This window comes from Anabrus simplex, chromosome 2 (assembly GCF_040414725.1).
Source record: "Anabrus simplex isolate iqAnaSimp1 chromosome 2, ASM4041472v1, whole genome shotgun sequence".
NCBI classification, from domain to species: Eukaryota; Metazoa; Arthropoda; class Insecta; order Orthoptera; family Tettigoniidae; genus Anabrus; species Anabrus simplex.
This window is the reverse complement of record NC_090266.1, coordinates 658,273,969-658,298,301: the sequence shown is the minus strand read 5'-3', so window position 1 is coordinate 658,298,301 and position 24,333 is coordinate 658,273,969. Positions and strand designations below refer to the sequence as shown.

At 39.5% G+C, this 24,333-nt stretch overlaps 1 protein-coding gene across 3 annotated transcripts in view; it reads right to left on the bottom strand.

The window, feature by feature from the left end:
• LOC136864328 (uncharacterized) overlaps nucleotides 1-24,333 on the bottom strand; it is a 289,222-nt gene that overhangs the window by 119,180 nt on the left and 145,709 nt on the right. The window contains exon 3 of one of the 3 annotated variants that reach the window (XM_067141163.2): nucleotides 8,949-9,051. The exons of the other annotated variants lie outside the window; for them this stretch is intronic. The gene's annotated coding sequence lies outside the window, so the exon portion shown is untranslated. The remainder of the gene's footprint in view (nucleotides 1-8,948; nucleotides 9,052-24,333) is intronic. 3 annotated transcript variants of the gene reach the window in all.

The following is a 24,333-nucleotide window of genomic DNA, read 5'->3' as shown; positions in this document are numbered from 1 at the left end:
CACGTAAAAAAATGAACCCTGAGAGACTGGTCGGGATTTATTTTACGTGACACAATCTGGACGCAGGTAGGGCGTAGAAGACTGTCTTATTTGCTTAACAGTCGAAATTACATAGGAAAATATAATACAAATAGTGACCTTAACAGGGGCAATAAGTGCCCATTCTACCTGGCCTTAGTTAAAAAATAGAAGGTTAAAGCTCCTGGCCGAAAATCAAAATGTTAGGAGGCGAACTCAGGCACTCCTTGAAATTCACATGAAAATACTTAAAACCCTATGTGGGCTTATGGCTAAGCCTATACTACTGAGGGTAGATGAAAGGAAAATATTTTTAGTTACGAGATAAATTTTAAGGGTTATAAAATCATAGTCACATCAATGCCAAGTTGAAAGAGAATACACGAGGGTTCCCACGCTTTATTCTCTAAGTTACCTTAAGTTCTTTAGACTTGTTTGAGAATTTACATTGAAAAATAGAAGTTACATTACGAAAGAATTTGAAATGTTCCCCTCGAGCTATCATTCAGAGACTATTACATGATTACACCGAGTCTGCCATCACCTTGTCTGGTGAACCTCCCTGGAGCGATCAAAAGATAACATGGCCCAAAATGTCCCAGCTTCTATAGCGGAGAGGAAGGTTCCAGATTTCTCTGGGCTGAAGCCCTGACACACCCCCAATTTCCATTGGACAATCAAATAAATATCAAAATTTTCACATTGGTGAACTGAATAAATGTACAAAATTCCCTATTGGCTACAATATTAAGTTGGCGAGAAGATATAAAAGTGTTGATAACTTTAGAACACCAAAAACAATTTACAAACAATTCAGTTTTACCAACTAATGACTACTAAATTTCTCTTGAAATTTAACTGTCCATCCTCTCATCAGAGGGAGCACCTATGTTGACAGTAGAGACCTCTGTCGAAAAACGTTCAAACTTCTTCTATCACATAGTTTAAAGTACAAGTTGCAGATGGCCTTCTAAAAGGAGCTTAATTTGAATGCCCGGAACGGGTGTACCTCCGGTATAATAATAATAATAATAATAATAATAATAATAATAATAATAATAATCATCATCATCATCATCATCATTATGATAATAAATATGGCCGGGCTGAGTGGCTTAGACGTTAAGGCGCTGGCTTCCTGAGGCCAAGTTGGCAGCTACGATCCTTCCTCAATCCGGTGGTATTTGAAGGTGATCAAATGTGTCAGCCCTGTGTCCGTATATTTGCCGGCACGTTAAAGAACTCCCACGGGACAAAATAATGGCACCACGGTGTCTCCGAAAACCGTAAAAGTAGTCAGTGGAACGTATAGTAATAACCTTAATAATTACCTTATTGCCATGTGATCCTTGTGTACTATCCTGGACAATGTTTCTTTCTTTTCATTTTTTTGCACAGAATAAGTTATATTAATTTTCCTCTTCTTCTCATTTTCCGTAAAGAATGATTAAGGAGTGCAACTGCAATACATTAAGGGGAAGGATATTGCAGGCTAAGGGCTCTATTCATGATCAGAATTCAGGACAGGTGTCTGTGAGAAATCGGTACGAGCCACAGCAGGTAGAACAACACAGGGAAGATGAGGAACTGTGGGTGTGGCCAGGCATTAAGGAGTATGAGGGAGGAGTTGGAGATTTTGAGGGAGATAATTAGTACTCTCTCAGAAGACAGGAAGGAATTCAGTAGGTGTAAAAGGTGGTCTAATATTTTAAGGGGAAGGAGATTGTAGGCTAATATCTCTATTCATGATCAGAATTCAGGACAGGTGTCTATGAGAAATCGGTACGAACCACCACAGATAGAACAACAAAGGGAAGATGAGGAACAGGGGACTGTTGCTGAGGAGTGTGGAGCCAGGCTGAGTGGCTCAGACGGTTGAGGCACTGGCCTTCAGACCCCAACTTGGAAGGCTCGATCCTGGCTCAGTTGGGTGGTATTTGAAGGTGCTCAAATACGTCAGCCTCGTGTCAGTGGATTTGCTGGCACGTAAAAGATCTCCTGCGGGACAAAATTTAGAAGTGAACCAATTCACAAGAACTTTTTTTTCCACCACTTGGAGGTGTGTACTTTGTACTATGTATAGATAAAAGTTGCAATGTTTCGGTTCCTGTTTTGGCCCCACAGGTATCTGGAAACAAGGAAACGTTAGTAACGTGATCTGTGATAGAAGACAGATAACAGAACAAAGTTCCAATTTTTGAACGCTCACGTTTGCCATTAATTTCGTTCCACGCTGAGCAATATGCGGAATTCGGTGCAGTAGACTCGTACACAGTCAAAATGTACACACATATTTTCATCACGTCAGAAGAGGGTATCTGCAAGATAGACTGTAAATCGAATGTTGCCGAAATAAAATCAGGGTTATTTATGAGAAATCTATGCCATATATTCACAATGCAGTAGCGTAGCCGGATTGGCCGATGGCGGGGATGGGGTAATATAGTAGTTACAACATTTTGATAGGACATGAGCATGTGTGGTGCGCGCATGCACGAGTGTCATTATTAGGACACTGATACATGTGAACGACGTTAATGTTCAGATTTCAGTACAGGACAACATCTTAAATTAAAATAAAGAACAAGAACAATATGATCAAGGTCAACAGTTTTACAGTGAATGGTATGCCCAGTTTACAATCTAAAATCCAACTTTCGAGGCTTCTTTAGAAAATAGATTCAACAGATCTGTTTATTTTACAATTATGTCTCTTTGAATGTTTATTTACTTTATTGTTTATTGTCAGTTCTTGTTTATTTTAGTTTTGTAAAAATTCCATGAGGGGGAGGGTTCTAAACCTCCGACTACGCCCCTGTCACAATGTTAACCAAGAACCCATATCACTCCCATTTATGGATAACACATACTTGATACTACATAAAAAAAGGTTGGTTTAATTCGTTCTGCCTGTACGGAATATAGTTAAAAGTCAATAATAAATTGTACAGGCAAAAGAAAAGGTATTAAATGCACTTAATGTTTTATTGCAGATATAATATTTTGTATAATGGACTTCGATATTTGGGAAGGTTTCATTGCTAAGGAACTGTAAGAGGTAAGACTTCGTTCATTTTCCTGTATGTAGAGAATAATTTGTTGGACTTAACGCCATTAATGTCTCATTTAGCGCATTTTTTATTTCATACGTTTTTCCTTGTAATCCCATGATATCTTCTGCCGATAGTAATAGTTGAACGCTTAAGACTGCGGAGTTTCAAGCTGCACAACAGCTTTAAAGAAGTCTGGTTGTTGGTATTCAATTATATGGTATTCAAAAAATGATCTAGTTTACATCCCCAGTATTTATAACATTACAAGGATGTAGTATATGTATCTACAACCTCGTCACTAACTAGGACAGAGTTGTTAGCTCAGTGGTCGGCCACTTTTTCCCGCGGAAATTAACCTGGTACTCACTTGTGATGTAGGCTGAATGAACCCCAGGACCAAGAGCCTCTCCAGAAGTGGAAGTCTCATTTCCAAAGTTTTCGACATACTGACGAGGAATCCTTCTCAGTGAATCGTGCACGCCGTAAGCGTCTCGGCTAAGCAGTCCCGTAGTAATAGTAATAGTATTAGTAGCAGTAGGTACCTGATTTGATTCATATAAGGGATAGTGATGATGATGATGCTTGTTTAAATGTGCCTAACATGTAAGGTCATCGGCCCTATAAGAAATAGTGAACAGCACCCTGTTATTAGTGTGAGTGATCGGTTTTGATGTCAGTATTGGTGTAACTTACAGTTAATAGGACTAGGACTGGCAAGAAAGTGCATAAAACATAATAATGCAAATACAACTGAGGCGGATGACCACGCTGTTTGCCCTCCCACAACAACAATTGTTCTTCCACCACACTGCAATTATTGGAAGCAAAGCCTCTGCTTACAACTGTTTAGCAAGTGTGTCCTTCTCAATGATACATTTAGATCTTTCATAAAATTGCCGATGAGACACAATAAACTGTAACTTTTAATGACGTAATTAATCATACTGTCCCCCTCGCAGCGTAACGGTTAGCATTCATTAGCTGATGTCCTCGGTGGACCAGTTTCGATTCCCGGTATTGCCAGAAATTAAAATATGCCATGAGGGCTGGTAGGTGGTTAAAAATGTACCTACATGCAGTTCAGCTCCATTAGAGTATGCCTGAAAAGAGCTGCACCCTCGGGACGAGGACACGCGTTTACTTTACTTTTACTTTAATCATATTAATGCACTGAAGTGTTGAAACATACTGTTGTGAGTAAGATTTGTGTATGCATATGGTTAGACACACGTGCCTCGGATTTACGAATGATATACGAATATTTGTGTGTATTTACGTGCTATACTCAACATTCGTTTAGCAATACATGATAATACTCGTATATAGTTTTGGACTTACCTGAATTTTGGAATTTGTTGTAACCAAGGTTGAAATTTACAAATCACAACTTTTATTGCTTCACTTTATGATATTTACACATATAACTGAAAATTATTTTGAAGCAAAAAGGAATATTGAATCTTGAGAAAAGTCTGTCTTTATACAATATGTACAGGTTTACAGTCTTTATATACACTTCTATCTTGAAAAGATAGTCTTCGTGAATTGACACTTTGATAGTCGAGAACTATCTGGCACACTAACATAAATGTTCATGAGAGTCCTTGTTTGTTGAAGTGCCTGAATTCCTAAAAAGCAAGTTCAATTGATTGAAGAAATTCCACCTAGCGAAACTAAGGGAGCTTGCGTAAATTAGGGAATGAAAATGGCTTGTAAAAGAATTACGGAACATAGGCAGAGGAAACAGGTAAGGGAACGGTGACCAGAGGTGAAACCTCGTACTGCCAGAAATTCAGTCCACCTGGTCGAAGCACATTTTCAAGAGGAGTAGCCTCCGTGCTCGACGTAGGGTGTATTCTGGAGCTGGACACCGGGCGAGTGGGCGATTGAGCAGGAAGGGAGCTCCTATTTATACTACACTCGATGGTCAGGCACGCGCACTGAGGGCTGCGCGTCGAAGCTAGCAGAATGATACACAGGCGCGCGTGCAGCTGGCTGGAGGAGCGAGAAGGGGAGCGCCGGACATACAACAGAATTAATACTTCAGTTGTAGAATAAAGGATTAAAGTTATGATATAAGACTATTTTGGTAAATTTCAACTCTGATTCACCTGTAACGTAAGATGAATGAAGTACGGGATAAATTATGATATAGGAATAACGATAAAGAACTTTACAACTAGATTATATGCAAAAATACTACTCCATTACACTGTAGTTAAATGGCGCAAGAATAATAGTAAACGTTTCACTGGACTTGAATGAATGTTTTCTCCCTGTATTTTTCAAAACTAGGAGTGGAGTACACGTTCGTATGACTGCGTCCAAATTGATTCCCTAACGTGCGAACCGATTCCCAGGTTTTGAACTGATTCCATGGTGCGGATTTCACATTGTTCATAATATGTAAATATATTACAATCAGGACTGTCTACATGTTGTAGGCATTGTGAAAATGTGTACCTCTGTAGTGATTATCACTTTTAAAATGCAAACTTTTAACACTAAGATAAAATAAACATTCCACTATTCCGATGGCAGAAACTGTTTTATAAAACTTAAGGCGTGTAATAGAGGAACTGTTCGAGTTGTCCTTTCCTTGTTTCATGAATTTCCCTTATCACTTTCATTATTCGGGTTTTTTCTTGTTATTTGGCAGTTTTACCTAGGTACCTCCTTCAAAGTTTCTATCGAATGGAACATGTTTGGATGGGAGGAGTAAAACTAGCCGTTAAATTTTGAGTAGAAAGCTTCGCAGCTGTTAGTAGTGCGTTCGCAGCTACCAGTGAACTCTGCCCTCATTATCGGCGGAAAGTCACTGTCGCCCTTAACGCAGTGTTCGAGAAAATATATTAAAAACTCATCCAGCTCTTGGAAGTGAATGTTTGTGAGGCCATGAAACAAAACAGCCTTCTACTTGATCAGGTCGCAGTAGAAAAATATTTTTTTCAACAACCACCCGATTTCAGAATATTTTGATTTAAATTAATTTGATAATTTTAAACACTTGGAGACGGAGTCCCCCATCACCCGTCGTCCGACCCATTAATAGCGAGCCTTCCAAACTTCAACCAATTCCATTAATTACCTAGTGGCCTATTTGGACCAAATCCATACCCACCCCAACTGCACCATGTAATTACTCCGACCACTAATTCTAATCCTCTCCAAGAGAATCGTCGTCTGCTGCTACCTGATCAGCTCGTGGCAAATACATAGTTCAAAAAAATTAGGGGAATATGTTTTGTAACGTCTGGTATGTGAACTTTAATTTGGTAGATGGGGTTCCAATGATCGTACAGCATACATTGAGACCTTAGCTACTCAGGGTATGTCAAATCGAAGTTATACTCCATCTGCATCTCCATCTGCATTAAACTGTCAGGTGACCCCTCAAAACAAAGTGAATAGCGGTGCGTCCGTGTGTCGTTGTGAGGTACACAGAATATTGCGGTCATTTAAGCACGTTGCACGTAAACCAGCACATCCCATGAGACATCTTAACGAGGTTCAAGTCGCAAGGGCCGTCACTTTGATCGAGGAAGGATGGACTTTTCGGCGTGTTGCTGTGGATCTCAATGTACCTCCTCCGGTTATTCAACGCTTGTGGAATCGCTACAGTGAGACAGGCCAGTTCACAAGGAGGGTTGGACAAGGTCGTGGACGCATGACAACCCCACAAGATGACTGATATCTGACCATCTATGCGTTGCGGCGTCGTTCAGCAACTGCCAGAGAACTGCAACAAGACCTCAGGAGCGTCACTGGAGTCACGGTCTCTGACCAGACAGTAAGGAACAGGTTATGAGAAGTGTCCCTACGACCCCGGCGTCCTGTTCGAGTGCCCCGTTGAACGTAGCAACATCGCGCAGTTCGCCTTCTGTTTGCCCGTACCCACGTCAGCTGGCAACTTCGCCAATGGACACCTGAGTTGTCCACAGACGAGTCCAGATTTCCCCTGAGACAGCGTGATGGACGTCAACGTCTATGGAGACGCCGTGGTGAACAGTACACGCCAAATGTTGTCCAGGAAGGCAACCGATTCGGACAAGGTTCTGTGATGTGTGGGGTGGCATCAGTATTTACGGCCGTACGAATCTTGTCGTCGTCCGTGGTAAACTTACCGCTGCGGGGTGCATCGAGCAGATACTCTACAGTATGTGTTGGTTGTTGCATACGGTGTTGGCCCTGAATTCGTACTCATGCACGACAATGCCAGAGCTCATGTAGCGCGTATCACCAGAACTGTCTTGCGAGAACTCGATATTCAAGAGATGGAATAGCCAGCAGTGAGTCCCGACCTTAATCCCATCAAGCATGTGTGGGATAGGCTTGACAGACTTGTTCGTGGGCGTCCTGTTCCACTACAGACTCTCCAAGACCTCGAACAGGCTCTCATTGAAGAATGGGACCTGATACCGCAACGTGACTTCCGTCGACTTATACGGAGCATGCCACGTAGGTGCCAGGCTGTGATAAATGCTTGTGGAGGACATACACCATACCGAAGCTCTCCAACTGTGAGAAAAATCCACCCTGGAGGACTGGTAACACTTTGTTTTCGCCCCTATTTGGACATTTCCGGTTGTGTTCTGAAAATGAACGCGAATCCATCGATGTTCTTTTGTATACTTCAACGGTAAAGGATAACGGTTTAGTTGGTAATATACCTGGGTGTGAGGTATTGTTTTGTGGAGCATGGTATACGTTCAAAAAAATGTTCCCCTAATTTTTTGAACTGTGTGTTTGCAACCTGATTACTCAACTTATACAAGGAATTTGTACTCCAAACAAGTTATACCATCACCGGACGATATACGACACTTGATAACGCAAAATATTCACGATAGCTTCTAACTTAAAATTACTACAGTGGATTGCCCAATCCGCAGTATTGCATAAAGAAAGTCTTTTAGAGGAATTTTATGATAGGAAAGTTACCATTGGAGCAATATCTGAGATATGGTTTGGAATCAATATTGTAATTCCCTTCCCGGGATATAATGTGATCAGTTGAGATAGAGCAGATAGTTACGGAGGCGCTACTACTAGCACAACATATTTCTTATTCGCCTACTACAATTACACAAAATTTCAACCAAGCTCTCCAAGTTGCTGCAGCCCGCTTCATGTGCTACCAGTTACCAACACGCGGTCCGGCTGCATGGCTAAATGCTTAGCGTGCTGGCCTTTGGTCACAGGAGTCCCGGGTTCGATTCCTGGCAGGGTCAGGAATTTTAACCGCGATTGGTTAATTTCGCCGGCACGAGGGCTGGCTGTATGTGTTGTCTTCATCATCATTTCATCCTCATCATGACGCGTAGGTCACCTACGGGTGTCAGATCAAAAGACTTGCAGCTGGCGAGCCGAAGATGTCCTCGGACACTCCCGGCACTAAAAGCCATACGCCATTTCATTACCAACACGCGGATTGGTATCAGTTGCTCCAACAACTTGAAACACCTTTTGTCATTTGTCATCTTAATGCCAACGGCACAGTGTGGGGGATGTGCCATAAACGGTCCTGCAGGAAATGCGCTCCAAGAAGTCCTGGACGATTACCACCTTGTCATTATGAATGATGGGTGTACTTTTATACCTCAATCCAACAGCCAGCCCTCACCGGTAGATGTTACCATCTTGCTGCAGATATGTCATGGACAGTTATATCCTATTCAATAGGCTTTGACCATTTTCCTATTGAAATGTTGTTTCATACGTATCAGAACCTTTCAAAATATTTCAAAAATTGAAAATGAATACTAAGCATGCTGCTTGGGTACTATTTGCTAGAAAAATATACCAAACTATCCAGATCTTCTTGACAGACATGCAGCGTTACTACAGATAATTAATGACTCGTCTGGTTACACTCACGAAGTACACCAATGCCGTGGTTGGATGATGATTGTTCACGGATGATCGGGAAGAGAAAATCAGCCTTTGCACAATACCGACGATTTTCCACGTGGGACAACAACTGTAATTTTCAAAACATAAATACGCATGTGAAAAGGTACATGAAACAGAAGAAGCAAAGAAGCTGGAGAAAATATTGCGAAGAAATCAGTAAAGATACACCACCTACAAAAATTTGGTCCAAAGTAAGAGCTCTTAGGGGATCATAGACCTATACTCACAAGCTTTATCGATTGTAGTTTTGTTCTACTTCCTTGAATACACTACCAGCCACTGCCATCCTGAACTACCTAACTTACAAACTTACAATTTAATCTTGGCGAAATGAAGATTATGTCACTATTTTCACAAGAAATGATTACCAAACATCAAAAACCATACTGAACACCAGATGCCAACAAAGAACCACAGTTTTCTATTACAATGATCAAGCACGCCTATCGAATAAGTAATCATTACAGTCACCTTGAATCTACTACATACTAAACAGCCTGTCAACATTCTTCTGAACTAACATTTGACAGAACAGCGAGTGCGGCTTCTGTAAAACCTCGAACTTTAGATTCATTAATCCATTAATAATTTTATTAGAGGCACGACATGTTGGAAATTTTTCAAAGCCTAGATGTTTCGTATATATATATATATTGTTCTTTCTGCCTTCATATCACCTCATCTTAGCACTTTCCATCTGAGCGTATCGAAAAACAAGAAGAAATTAATATTTTCAGTGAGTTAACCCCTTAAGCGCTTGCCTCCTATGTTCAAAGTTGCAGTATCGAGACAAGGCAAAGTCAATTGACATTTGAGAGTGCTTAAAAATGATGGACCTGCATCCGTAGATGTACTATGTTAAGGACAGCCTATTGACGGTGAAGACCGATAGTAAGAGAATGGACGTCAAAGACATAGCCTTACTACAGCGTCAATAACTGAAAATAAACGTACCTGTGTGAACGGATGTCGGTGGTAGTTACCGAGAGATGTTTGATGAAAAAAATCTGGTTCATATCGAGTGTAAGGAAATTTACTGTGTTGATTTCAGTTATTTAATGGTTCACTAATAAAGCAGTATCCCATGGAGAGGATTGAAATATTATTATAGTGCAAAACGTATTGCTGTCTTAAAGAATGTTTGAAACTGACCCAATGTCAATGCTCAGTTTATACAATAAATACTTTCAAAACTAGCACAGTTTAGAGAATATAGTTTCCTTTCCTCTTACTAGAGATGTTTCCTTCTTGAAACTTCTCCCAGACTATACACGTGAGAACAGGAACAGGTCTTAGGAAACATATTCCTCCTCCTCTCCCACTTCATTTGCACCGTTCAGATTTTGTTTCAAATTATCTTAATAAATCTGCTTTATATTACTCTAGATCATGGTAAGGTCTATTTAATGGCTTATCGAGTGCTACTAAAATACTGTATTCAGAGAAGAGATACATGTATTTCGAATTCAATAAACTAGAATAGTAAGTTACATGCACAAGGGTAAATTCAGTACGTATCGTAATTTTTCCTCGTAGTTTCAATCATATTTTGCAGTTTACATTTGCTTAATATTCACAAAAGGGACTTCTCAACAAAAGGTACTTAGTGAAACCAAACGATCCGAGTCGCAAAAATAATCCTGATTTTTGAGTATTGCATTATTTATTATTCCATCCTACTTCTTTCCTAACATTCTGAAGGTTTGGGCATTAATATCGACCAGTGTATTCTAACACCGCAGGCACTTCATTGGGAAATAAATAAATAAATAAATAAATAAATAAATAAATAAATAAATAAATAAATAAATAAATAAATAAATAAATAAATAAATAAATAAATAAATAAATAAATAAATAAATATTCTCTCGAGTAAATGTCCCTCCTATGGATCACGGAAGGAATACAGGGACATAAAACGCGAGCAAAGCCGTGAAATTCATCGTCTTGAGCTCAATTACGGTACTCTTAATATTTTTCTTAAGAGCATGCTCACGGTAAGAAGGTCGGTGATACATAGAATTATGAATTTTGTGATGAGTTTTGACGGTTTCTTTACGCGAATTATCTTACTTATTTTATTTTTAAATGAATTTATTACTAAATTGGAATTTCAAACATGAAAAATAATTTCTGAAACTCAGAAGCTTCTTGGAACTGCAGCTTATTGTTAGAAATTCTGATGTTTTGTGACGAAATTTTATAATGAATTGACTGACTGAAAAGCTCCAATGTATGCATGGGCTGGGTCTACAGTAATTCTTTTGATATTTTTTTTCACTTTGGGAACCCAGTATAAATTATGGTAGATAGATAAATAGAAAGAGTATTGTACACGGGAAATTGATGAAAACGAAATTATTCATGAGGTTAAAGCTGCTATAATATAAACAAAAACCATACCTAATGATCAGTGAAAGTCATTGCAATAAACGAGCTGGTAATGTTGCTTTGCCTTATAAAACAACATTAAATAAGTAAATTAAGACGTGGTATGGAAGATGTGAGGAAATAAATTATTCACTGATAAATATATCAAGTAAATACGAAGAACGTGATGATCTTAAAGGCCAAGGAGAGTGAACACCTCTCTCAGGTGAAACAACAACCGGAAAATGCCTCAGGACAGACGTAGATATAAAATATATGGAGAAGGAAGCACATAGTACTGGAATACATGTAAGTGATATCATGTGATAACCATTTCCCCACTACGTAAATGTTCAGTGCAATAGAAAAATAAATTATTATTCATCTCCGTAGAGCAGGTCTGTCAAGGACGCTGGCTACTACGAGAGGGTTGCGGCAAGCATGGCAGTCATAGTAAACGATTGTTAATGACTTACTTTGCCCTGGGTCAGTGTACTGTATGCATAGAGGTCTCTACAGGATTAAGAAAACAGTAAAAATTGGGATACTTATAAATGAAAAGGGTTATTTCAGCTCACAGTGTAAGAAAACTTAGAAACAGTATGTTCGATTTACATAGATTTCACATAATGGGATTATAGAGAAACTGTGATGACAAACAACATTAATGCATACCTGATTTCCCTCAAAGTAATGACTAATGCATATAAACAATAGATCATTCATGTTGAAATAAAGGTGGGGAGGTGAAAACGTTTATATACAAATACGTGCTTAATAAATAACATATTTATAGTGATCATTCATCGATAATATACATTTTTTTAATGTACCGTCATAATAATATTTATTTTAATCACAAATTAATAAGAAATAAATTCCCTTCAGTAATCATAAATAAACAAGACTTTACACTTATTCAGTTAGGTGATAGAAAATGTAGGTAAATGGAGAAAATAAATGGACTCTGCAAAACGAGATAAATAAATAAATAAATAAATAAATAAATAAATAAATAAATAAATAAATAAATAAAACAAGCACAAAACTAACTTTTCCCTATCATGCATTGTCATTTTACACATTTTGTTTCATAGGTTTGTTTGCATAGTTCTCTGAATAAGTAGTTTTAAACGCCACCATCACAACATGCACAACCTTCTTGTCGCACATTGCATTGCACGGGTTACGGAAAAGCTGTCGATCAAACCAGCCACGGTAGAACAGTCTGACCACAGCTGTGACTCTGCCATGCCTGACATAGAGACTGAAACCTGAGGTGCCGTATTAAGGACGACAGCTACTGCAGTACAGTACAAGACGAGAGTGAACCACACACACATACGGCTGTTAATTACCTGGGGATCGAGCTCGATAGCTGCAGTCGCTTAAGTGCGGCCAGTATCCAGTAATCGGGAGATAATGGGTTCGAGCCCCACTGTCAGCATCCCTGAAGATGGTTTTCCGTGGTTTCCCATTTTCACACCAGGCAAATGCAGGGGCTGTACCTTAATTAAGGCCACGGCCGCTTCCTTCCCACTCCTAGCCCTTTCCTGTCCCATCGTCGCCATAAGACCTATATGTGTCGGTGCGACGTAAAGCAAATAGCAAAAAAAAAAAAAAAAAAAAAAAAAATACCTGAGGACGGACCAGCGTACTGGTTTACATGTAGGGAAGTCATGTGTTTCGATATCGATTTCGAAACAATCGCAGAGAAGAAATTAAACTGTTCACAAGTTGTTTTGTTGTATAGTTCATCTACCACCTGTTCATTGCAGTATGTTTTCAAATCCTTGACTGTCCTCGGCAGAAGCCATGGAGTAATTGCACGGCTGAGATTAATTGCACTGGTTGACCTTGTCGTAATTGTTGTTCGCTTTGTATGTCTTTCTCGACATTCTGAAAAACAAAACTCTGTAAGTTTCGCGAAGCTGATAATCTGACTAAGCCTTTTCAACGTTGACAATGTGGTGCACACAGGATGAAATTACATTTACACTTTGACTCTGTGACGAACGTATAATAAACCGAAATTATTGCGAATGATTTTACCCCACATACTTGCTTATTGATAGACCTATGATTAGTTCATTACCTGTTTTAAATGAAATAAATTCCCGGAAAAGGGGAAGAAGCGACTGATGTATAAGAGCATTCGTCTATTTCTGCTATGACTCTATTACACATACCACAACCCAAACACGGTTGCTTACTAATTCCCCATCGGATCTTTCATGGGACAGTACTACTTCCTTTTTCCAATAATCCCAGGTTTAATTTGATGCCTAATTGTGAATAAACAGTTGCAATACAATTTATACTGAGTTCTGATATTAATTCACGTTTCAGATTGAGATTTCGTTGGAAAATACTCTATCCTTTTCGCTCGCACCTCATGTGAAACTTCACATACTTTTACAGGCAACACAATAAAAATTATCATTTTACGCACACTACAAGTAGGCCTACACGGGCAAACAGTCAGGAAATCACTTTGCTCCTTAAAAGGGACATTATCAACTCCAGGGAGAATGGAAAGTGTGGCATGATCTACAACATCCCCTGTGATTAGTCTACCTCTCTTGCACCTATACTGCGCGCCATCTATTCCTATCTCTCGGAACTTGATTTAGCTGTGACACATTTCATTTTCGGGGTTAGAACCCCTTCCTGGATTGTTGTGATGGCACTAAGAGTGAAATGTCAGCGGCCGGCCAGCTAGTTATGAAAGAAACGTTATTTTCTTCAGCAAGGGACATGGTACTCTCTCGGAACCCGGACTCGCGACACCGCGCGTGTGACTGTGCCACTATGCCATTGCTAGGGGCTTTACGTCGCACCGACACAGATAGATCTTATGGCGACGATGGGATAGGAAAGGCCTAGGAGTTGGAAGGAAGCGGCCGTGGCCTTAATTAAGGTACAGCCCCAGCATTTGCCTGGTGTGAAAATGGGAAACCACGGAAAACCATCTTCAGGGATGCTGACAGTGGGGCTCGAACCCACTATCTCCCGATTACTGGATACTGGCCGCACTTAAGCGACTGCAGCTATCGAGCTCGATCCTCGCCCGGTTATGCCATTGCTGGTGGGCTAATGAAGGTGGGCAATATTTAAAATATTATTTGAGAAAGGTATTCTCCGCAACTCCTCTTCTGGTTGAGGGCGATATTTTAGTGACAAGTAAGCCTAAAATATTATAAAATCAATTATTGCTATGTAATTTGTACGTCCATATACAGGTATCGCCATGCCAGGCTATCTTAAGTTTCAGACATTACTTGCATTTTTCTAAATGTCACAAGGACATTTGAGAGTGTTACCGTCGGTATCCTCCTCATATTAACTTTACTGCGGCTAGGGTGATTCTCCGGTCTCGAAAGCCCAGAATAACGGCCGAGAGGATGCGTCGTGCTGCCCACACGATCCCCCTCGTAATCTGCAGGCCTTTGGGCTGAGCAGCGGTCGCTGGGCAGGCCAAGGCCCCTTCTAGGGCGTTAAGTGCCGTGGGGTTTAGGCTGATTCTAAATTTAAACTCTGTTGGTCCTTTTGAATTTCTAGCGTTCGTATCTCCTAGTCGCAGCGTACTTAACAGTTTACCCCTGTTTAAATTGGGCAACCTTGCCTGGTGGTTGTCGTGTTTTTCCTGTCATTGTAGGATTTCGAGTGATTCCGTATCCCTAGCCTTTTGCTATTTCAGGCCTTTTCTAAAACTATTCTTCTTTGGAGTTAGTTTTCCCGTTCGCCACACATATAGTTGAGTTTAGCTCTTGCATGTGAGAGAGGATATCCCAATTAGGGTTTATTTCCTGGAACATGTCTCGTAGTTCCCTGTTATGAGTAGCTGAGTGTTTAATATTCGAATTTCATTTGCGTACGTGAATGTACCAGACTTGAATATCTACTGTGTAAAATGAGGGTCGAAAGTCCACTCCGTGTGCACATCATTTTATTATGAATTTTTCAGGACTCTCTAAGCATTGTTGTTGTTATTGTTGTTAGCTTACTTTCCCATTTACTCTGAAGCCCACTTCTCCCTAAGTTTGGCCTACGTTACTGTCATAGTTTTATCTATTTCTTATTAATTGTTGAACCACTTTATTTACTTATTGTATGTCCGAGCTCGATAGCTGCAGTCGTTTAAGTGCGGCCAGTATCCAGTATTCGGGAGATAGTAGGTTCGAGCCCCACTATCGGCAGCCCTGAAAATTGTTTTCCGTGGTTTACCATTTTCACACCAGGCAAATGCTGGGGCTGTACTTAATTAAGGCCACGGCCGCTTCCTTCCCACTTCTAGGCCATAAGACCTATCTGTGTCGGTGCGACGTAAAGCAACTAGCAAAAAAAGATACTTATTGTCTTGTTTGTATATGTATACATTTGTTAATTGAAAATTCTACTTTTAAGGAAAGAGAGGTATATTTGAATACATTACTGGAAATCACCCGATTTTATATTTTTGTTTATTCTTCGTTCGAACTGAGGCCGTGCCGCTTCCTTAAACCTCACCCTTTTCTGTTACAGAATGCAATTATTCCTATTATAAACAAACTTATGTAGCATTTGGGTAGCATCCAAAACACACAGGATGTAAGCAATGTAAGCTAGCATCAAATATTTTGTGGACATGGTGTATACCGACCACAAAATATTAAAAAGCCTTCATATGAACATGGTCCTGAAAATGATTACTTTCATGTTTATGGTACTTGGTTGCTAACAACGAAAGTGATACTAAAAAGCAAGTTATCACAAAATATCAATGTATTACAAAGAATGCTCAGTATGGCCTACTCCTACGCCGATGCATTGCCTGAATTTGTGGTTCCATGCTTTGGTGTACTTTCTTTAAAAGGCCTGGATTGTTTCGTATTTGTTCAAATCCGCTTTATGACCGAGCCAGTTGGCCGTGCGGATGGGGATGCGCAGCTGTGAGCTTGCTTTCGGGAGTTAGTGGGTTCGAACTCAATTGTCGGTAGCCCTGAAGATGGTTTTCCGTGATTTCCCATTTTCACACCAGACAAATGCTAGGGCTATACCTTAAATAAGGTCATGGCCGGTTCCTTTCCACTTCTAGCCCTTTTCTCTCCCACCGTAGCCATAAAACCTATCTGTGTTGGTGCGACGTAAGGAAGATTGTAAAAAGAATCATCATCATCATCATCATCATCATCATCATCCGTTTACCCTCCAGGTTTAGTTTTTCCCTCGGACACAGCGAGGGATCCCACCTCTATCGCCCCAAGGGCAGTGTCCTGGAGCTTCAGACTCTTGGTCGGGTGATACAACTGGGGAGAACGACCAGTACCTCGCCCAGGCGGCCTCACCTGCTATGCTGAACAGGAGCCTTGCGGGGGATGGGGAAGATTGGAAGTGATAGACAAGGAAGGGGGAAGGAAGTGGCCGTGGCCTTAAGTTAGGTACCATCCCGGGATTTGCCTGGAGGAGAAGTGGGAAACCACGGAAAACCACTTCCAGGATGGCTGAGGTGGGAATCGAACCCACCTCTACTCAGTTGACCTCCCGAGGCTGAGTGGACCCCGTTCCAGCCCTCGTACCACTTTTCAAATTTCGTGGCAGAGCCGGGAATCGAACCCGGACCTCCGGGGGTGGCAGCTAATTACGCTAACCACTACACCACAGAGGCGGACTTGTAAAAAGAAAAGAAATTTAAATCCGTTTACGATACCCTCTCTCAAAACGTCAACATTAAATACAGGAGTTGCATAAACTATGGAATTCAAATGATTCTAGAGATAAAAATTCAATGGACCAACCCATCTCTGTGGATAACGGCGATTCAAATGACGAGGAACGCTCAGACTAAAATGAGCTGGAGTCTGGTCCCGCGGTGTAGGGGGCAACGCGCCCGCCTGTCACTCGGCGGCCCCGGGTTCGATTTCCGGCTGGGTCAGGGGTTTTTAATTGTAAATGATTAATATCCCTGGCCTGGGGACTGGGTGTTCGTGTCGTCCTTAACGTTCCTTTCCTCGCATTCAACACTCTACACTTCCGCAATTCCACTTACACGCAGGTTTCTCATGTGGTGAAAGTAGTGGCGAAAGATCTACAGAGGTCGACGCCACGAACAATTTAATTGTAAAAAAGAAGAAAGAAAGAAAGAAAAATGAGCTGGAGCCCTATCGTGCAGGTTTCAACTTCGGTGGGTAACATCCAGAAGCACTTCATCCATTAAATGATATAATTCCTTTCGAAGATACGTCCTGTTACACGTTGACATAAAAAATGGGGACCAATAAAATGGTCATGAGTGATTCCAGCCCAAACGTTCGGAATGAACCTCTGTTGATCCTGGTCCTGTCGTACTGCATGGGGATTTCATAGTCTCAGATGTGATTGTTATGATAGTTAAAAACACCATCACGTGTAAAACCAACCAGCAAGTGGCCGTGCGGTTTGAATCACGTAGCTGTCAGCTTGCATTCGGGGTTCGTCTCCCACTGTCGGCAGCCCTGAAGATCTTTTACCGTGGTTTTCCGTTTTTACACCTTAATGAAGGCCATGGTCGATTCCTTCCCACTCCTAGCCCTTTCCCGTCGCATCGTCACCAAAAGACCCATCTGTGTCGATGCGATGCAAAGTGAATAATAATAATAATAATAATAATAATAATAATAATAATAATAATAATAATAATAATAATAATAATAATAATAATGTGCAAAATCACCTATGAAGCAATTTGATGTGATTGTCCATCAAGGGTCAATGTAAGGGTAAACTTCTGTAAACAAACGACTATAATTAAGTTATTTGATAAATATATATTTACCTATCATTGTAAATGGAACTGAATCATTGCTGAGAAATTATATTAAAGATGCGGAAATTTTCTCACGGAACTGGAGCGTTTATCGTAGAGACAGGTAAGGAACGATAGGAGGGGGAGTATTCGAACTGGTGAAAGAAGAATTGCTAAGTTACGAATATATTAATGATGGGGAACATGAAATTCTATGCGTAAGATTTATCTGTAAAGATAATAGGCAACTTGTTGTTTTTGGAGTGTACAGACATGGCATGTCTATCACTGACGCTGATGCAGAATAACTTGATAAAATAATCAGCTATATAAGGAACGACACATAAAGGAACGTTATTGTAGCGGGTGATCTGAACTTATGAAATGTTGATTGGGTGGTGAATAAGTTAATATGGGAAGGACAGCTCAATCAGAAAGTGATGGAACCAACTAGAGGGAAAAAATTCTAGACGTGGTGCTGATAACACAGATGAACTCTATATACAGAAAATGAAGTGATGTGTGGTATAAGTGACCATGAAAGGTTTTTGTCGAGGTTAGAAATAAATGTGATATACGGGAAAGTCGTGAAAGTAGGACTATTAGGCAATACTGTATCCGTTTATTTAGAGGTTTTCATGAAAGGGAATACTTAATTTGAAGATATGCCCATTATTTTCGTGTTAATATCATCTTTGTCATGTTTATCGGATTGAAATTAATACGAAATATATTATCATACGGGTAAATAGCACATTAATATAGTGATAACCTAACTAACCCCATGGTACTACAGCCCTTGAAGGGCCTTGGCCTACCAAGCGACCACTGCTCAGCCCGAAGGCCTGCAGATTACGAGGTGTCGTGTGGTCAGCACGACGAATCCTCTCGACCGTTATTCTTGGCTTTCTAGACCGAATTAATATAGAGTTATGAACGAGAAATGGTAAAATTATATCAAAGTGTTTTGAGTTAATGGTATGAAGATAAATACAATTTTAAATGGGGTGCGAGATTATAATATGTTTGATTCTCCAGAAATACGTATCGTAGTTCAGTTTAGATGGATATACAACATGACAGGAATTCAAAGGTAAGTTTTGATTGGACTAACCTGTATATTGGTGTGATTCCCATGAAAATGATATATGCGTGGTCGATATATTCGAATCCATGAGGGTTAATGTCAAATACTAAACGGTCATACAGTATGTGCTATATGAATACGAGATTCCCTGATAAATAGTATAGGCGTAATACTTAACCTATTATTGGATATCAATTGAGGTGGTGTTGATAAATAAATATACCGGGCGAGTTGGCCGTGCGCGTAGAGGCGCGCGGCTGTGAGCTTGCATCCGGGAGATAGGTTCGAATCCCACTATCAGCAGCCCTGAAAATGGTTTTCCGTGGTTTCCCATTTTCACACCAGGCAAATGCTGGGGCTGTACCTTAATTAAGGCCACGGCCGCTTCCTTCCAACTCCTACGTCTTTTCTATCCCATCGTCGCCATAAGACCTATCTGTGTCGGTGCGACGTAAAGCCCCTAACGAAAATAAAAAAGATAAATAAATACGATATTTTCCCAAAACTCAAATGGCAAATACAATTTGTTCGATGCCGCGTAAGGGCTTCGAAAATTAAAAAAATCGCAATAATAAATGTCCGCCTCTGTGGTGTAGTGGTTAGTGTGATTAACTCCCACCCCCGGAGGCCCGGGTTCGAGTCCCGGCTCTGCCACGAAATTTGAAAAGTGGTACGAGGGCTGGAACGGGGTCCACTCAGCCTCGGGAGGTCAAGTGAGTAGAGGTGGGTCCGATTCCTACCTCAGCCATCCTGGAAGTGGTTTTCCGTGGTTTCCCACCTCTCCTCTAGGCAAATGCCGGGATGGTACCTAACTTAAGGCCACAGCCGTTTCCTTCCCCCTTCCTTGTCTATCCCTTCCAATCTTCCCATCCCCCACCAAGGCCCCTGTTCAGCATAGCAGGTGATGCCGCCTGGGCGAGGTACTGATCATCCTCCCCAGTTGTATCCCCGACCCAGGATCTGAAGCTCCAGGACACTGCCCTTGAGGCGGTAGAGGTGGGATCTCTCGCTGAGTCCGAGGGAAAAACCAACCCTGGAGGGTAAGTAGATTAAGAAAGAAAGAATAATAAATGCATGCATGGTCAATTATGAGAACAACATCAAATAAGTTCGTCTGGAGACATACATATGTTTTCAAGGATCACTATATTTATTGTTGTTTGCTTCTTTTCAGTTTTTTAATGAACTTAGTGTCGTGATTTTGTAATTTTATGTCGATATTTTGTTCTTCAAAAATATTTCGTATTATGCGGGTAAATACGTTTCGATCATGAATTATTTGGTCAAATACCGTTGTTAGGTATTTTCTTTTACATTGAATATGTATATTTATAGGTCTGTCCGTCATTTTCAATGTTTAAACAGGATAAATATTTAAATATCTATATATATATAAAATAACTTGTCCTGACTGACTGATTCATCATCGCCGAGCCAAAACTACTGGACATAAAGAGATGAAATTTTGGGGATATATTCATATTAAGACGTAGGTGCTCGCTAAGAGAGGATTTTGGGATATTCCTTCGCTAAGGGGGTGAAAACGGGGGTGAAATTTTAAAATGAGTTGCTCTATATCTCAAAACTTTAAAAGTTTACAGATGTAAAAATTGGTATTTAGAATCGTCTTTAAAAATAAGGAAACACGTATTTTTTTGTTTTCAGAAAATCCCAATAGGAGGGGTGAAAAAGGGTGAAAATGGGGAAAATGGGTTGAATGCCTTTAATCAGGATACCGGTACCTATATCTCAGAAACTGAAGATATTACAGACCTGAAAATTGGTACGTTTGATCTCTTTTAAAAATAAAGAAACACGTATTTTTTTGTTTTTGGAAAATCCAATTAATGGGAGGGTGAAAAGGGGGTGAATTTTTAAAATGAGTGAATCTATATCTCCAAACTTTTAAAGTTTGCAGCTGTAAAAATTGGTATTTAGAACCTTCCTTAAAAATAAAGGAACACGTATTTTTTTGTTTTCAGAAAATCGCAATAGGAGGGATGAAAAAGGGTGAAAATGTGGGGAAATGGGTTGAATGCCTTTAATCAGGATACCGGTACTTATATCTCAGAAACTGAAGATGTTACAGACCTGAAACTTGGTACTTTTGATCTCTATTAAAAATAAAGAAACACGTATTTTTTTGTTTTTGGAAAATCCAATTAATGGGAGGGTGAAAAGGGGGCGAATTTTTAAAATGAGTGAATTTATATCTCCAAACTTTTAAAGTTTGCAGATGTAAAAATTGATATTTAGAATCTTCATTAAGAATAAAGAAACACGTATTTTTTGGTTTTTTGAAAATCGCAATAGGAATCGTAAAAATGGGTGAAATAGGGGTTGAATGCCTTTAATGAGGCTACTTATATCTCAGAACCTGAAGATATTACAGACCTGAAAATTGATGTTTGGGATCTCTTTAAAAATAAAGAATCACGTATTTTTTTGTTTTTCGAAAATCCAATTAATGGGGGGGGGTGAAAAGGGGGTGATTTTTTAAAATGAGTGTATCTATATCTCAAAACTTTTAAAGTGTATGGATGTAAAAATTGGTATTTAGAATCTCCTTTAAAAATAAAGAAACGCGTAATCTTTTGTTCTCGGAAAATCCCAATAGGAAGGGTGTAAAAGGGTGAATAATGGGTTGAATGCCTTTAATGAGGCTTCTTATATTTCAGAACCTGAAGATATTACAGACCTGAAAATTGGTATGTGGTATCTACTTTAAAAGTAAAGAAACACGTATTTTTTCGTTTTTTGAAGATATAAATATTGGGGGTTGAAAGTGGGGGGTGAATTTTTAGAAATGAGTGTGTTTACATCTTAAAACTTAAAAATTCACAGATGTAAAAATTGGTAGTTAGAATCTCCTCTAAAAATAAAGGAACACGTATTTTTTTGTTTCCTGTAAATCCCAATAGGAGGGGTGTAAAAGGGTGAAAAATGGGTTGAATGCCTTTAATGAGGATACTTATATTTCAGAACCTGAAGATATTACAGAACCGAAAATTTGTATATGGGACCTCCTTTAAAAATAAAGAAACACGTATTTTTTAGTTTTTGGAAATCCAATTAATGGCGGTTAAACAGGAGTGACAAATTGGGTGAATTTTTTGAAAGACTATATCTACAGAATATCTTGGAAACGTAAAATGTTACAGACGTAAAAAGTGGGTGTTTGGAATCTCCTGTAAATGTAAAGAAACATAGGTGATTTGTTTTTGGAAATCCACCTAAGGGGAACTCAAAAGTGGTGAAATTTTAAAATGAGAATTTTTACAGTATATCTAAAAAAACTTAACATGTTACAGAAGTGAAAAATGGTATTTTTTATCTCTATTAAACATAACGAATCGTGTATTTTTATTTTTCGGAAATACCACTTGGGTGGTGGGGGGTGGGTAAGAGTGACTGAAAATGGTGTTGAATTCTTTTAATTAGGCTACTGATATCTCAAAAATGAAGATGTTACAGACGTGAAATTCGATATTTGCAATCTGCTTTAAAAGTAAAGAAACACGTATTCTCGGAAAATCCAATGAGGGGGGGGGGGTGAAAGTATTGAAAATTTAATTGACTTAATTGTATGAGAATGCAAACATCTAATAAAAACTAAAGTTGTTACAGACGTGAAAATTCGTATTTAGATCTCCTTTAAAAACAAAGAAAAACGCGTTTCGGTGGGAAAACCATCTTGGAGGGTGGGAGTGTAAAGGAGTTGAATTCCTTTCATGACGACACATAAATCAAAAGCTGAAGAAGTTAGAGTCGTGATAATTGGTATTTAGAAGATCTTTTACTATTAAAGAAGCAAGTATTTTTTGCGGGAAAATTCACTTACGGGAGGGGGGGAGTAGTGTGAGATGAAGTGAAAAAAATAAATTATTTTTATGGGGATACTTATATCTCAAAACTGACGGCAATAGACGTGAACATTGGTGTTTGGAATCTCCTTTAAACATAAAGAAACAAGCCTTCTTTTAATTTTTTTTTTTGGGGGGGGGGTTGCCGGTAAATAAACTTAACGGCGGTGGGGTGTAGAAGGAGGTGAACCCATTGATTTTACTGTTCTTAATGTACTTATAAGTATCCTCCTTTGCTAAGGCGGCAGCGCGCGGGCCTCTCTCACAGCTGGGTTCCGTGGTTCAAATCCCGGTCACTCCATGTGACATTCGTGCTGGAAAAAACGGAGGTGGGACAGGTTTTTCTCCGGATACTCCGGTTTTCCCTGTCATCAGCCTTTCCAGCAACACATAATAGTAATAATAATAATAATAATAATAATAATAATAATAATAATAATAATAATAATAATAATAATAATAATAATAATAATAATAATAATAATAATAATAATAATGTTCCGGACCGTCGTCAAATGTGCGGATCGCGCTGGAAACGGCTCCTGGACGGGTAATGACTAAGAATGCAGTCCGGCCGCGGGTTCAGTGCCGCGAAAGCACCCAATATGACACCACGTCGGATCTCCTGAAGGATTTTATACATATTAAAATGATTATAGGAAAAGATGGCAAAGATTTACGGAGCCAACTGACCGGGAGGAATACCTGAGCCTAGCCCGGGAAGTACGAAATCGATTGCTGGAAAGGAAGATTGAAAAATGGGAGGAAACGTGCCGTAATCTAATAGAAAACGAGTCAGATCGGGAATTTTGGTGGATTCTCACAGAAAACGAGTCAGATCGCGAATTTCGGCGGATTATATATCTAAAACAATAAGCATTCAATTATAAATTTCAGTACAATACCGTAGCGAAGCACGGGTATCTTGCTAGTATTATATAAAATTTGAAACTATGATTAAATTTAGGAGGCATAATAACAGTGTGAAGAAGAAAAGTACGCCGTGAACATAACTATGAATTAGGTATATTAAGTAATAGATGGCATTTTTAATTTTTTTATTCATTACAAATAGTTATGTATGGTGATGGTAATAATAATATTAATCTTGATTCGTGGATTATTTTAAGTTTAACTTATTTATATATTGAATAATACTTTTGATTATCGTTGGAAGCCGAGATGTTGATTTAAATCATGAATTGAAGGTCGTGTCATGACTAATTACATATACATTCAGCATCGAAGTTCAGGGAATGATAAGT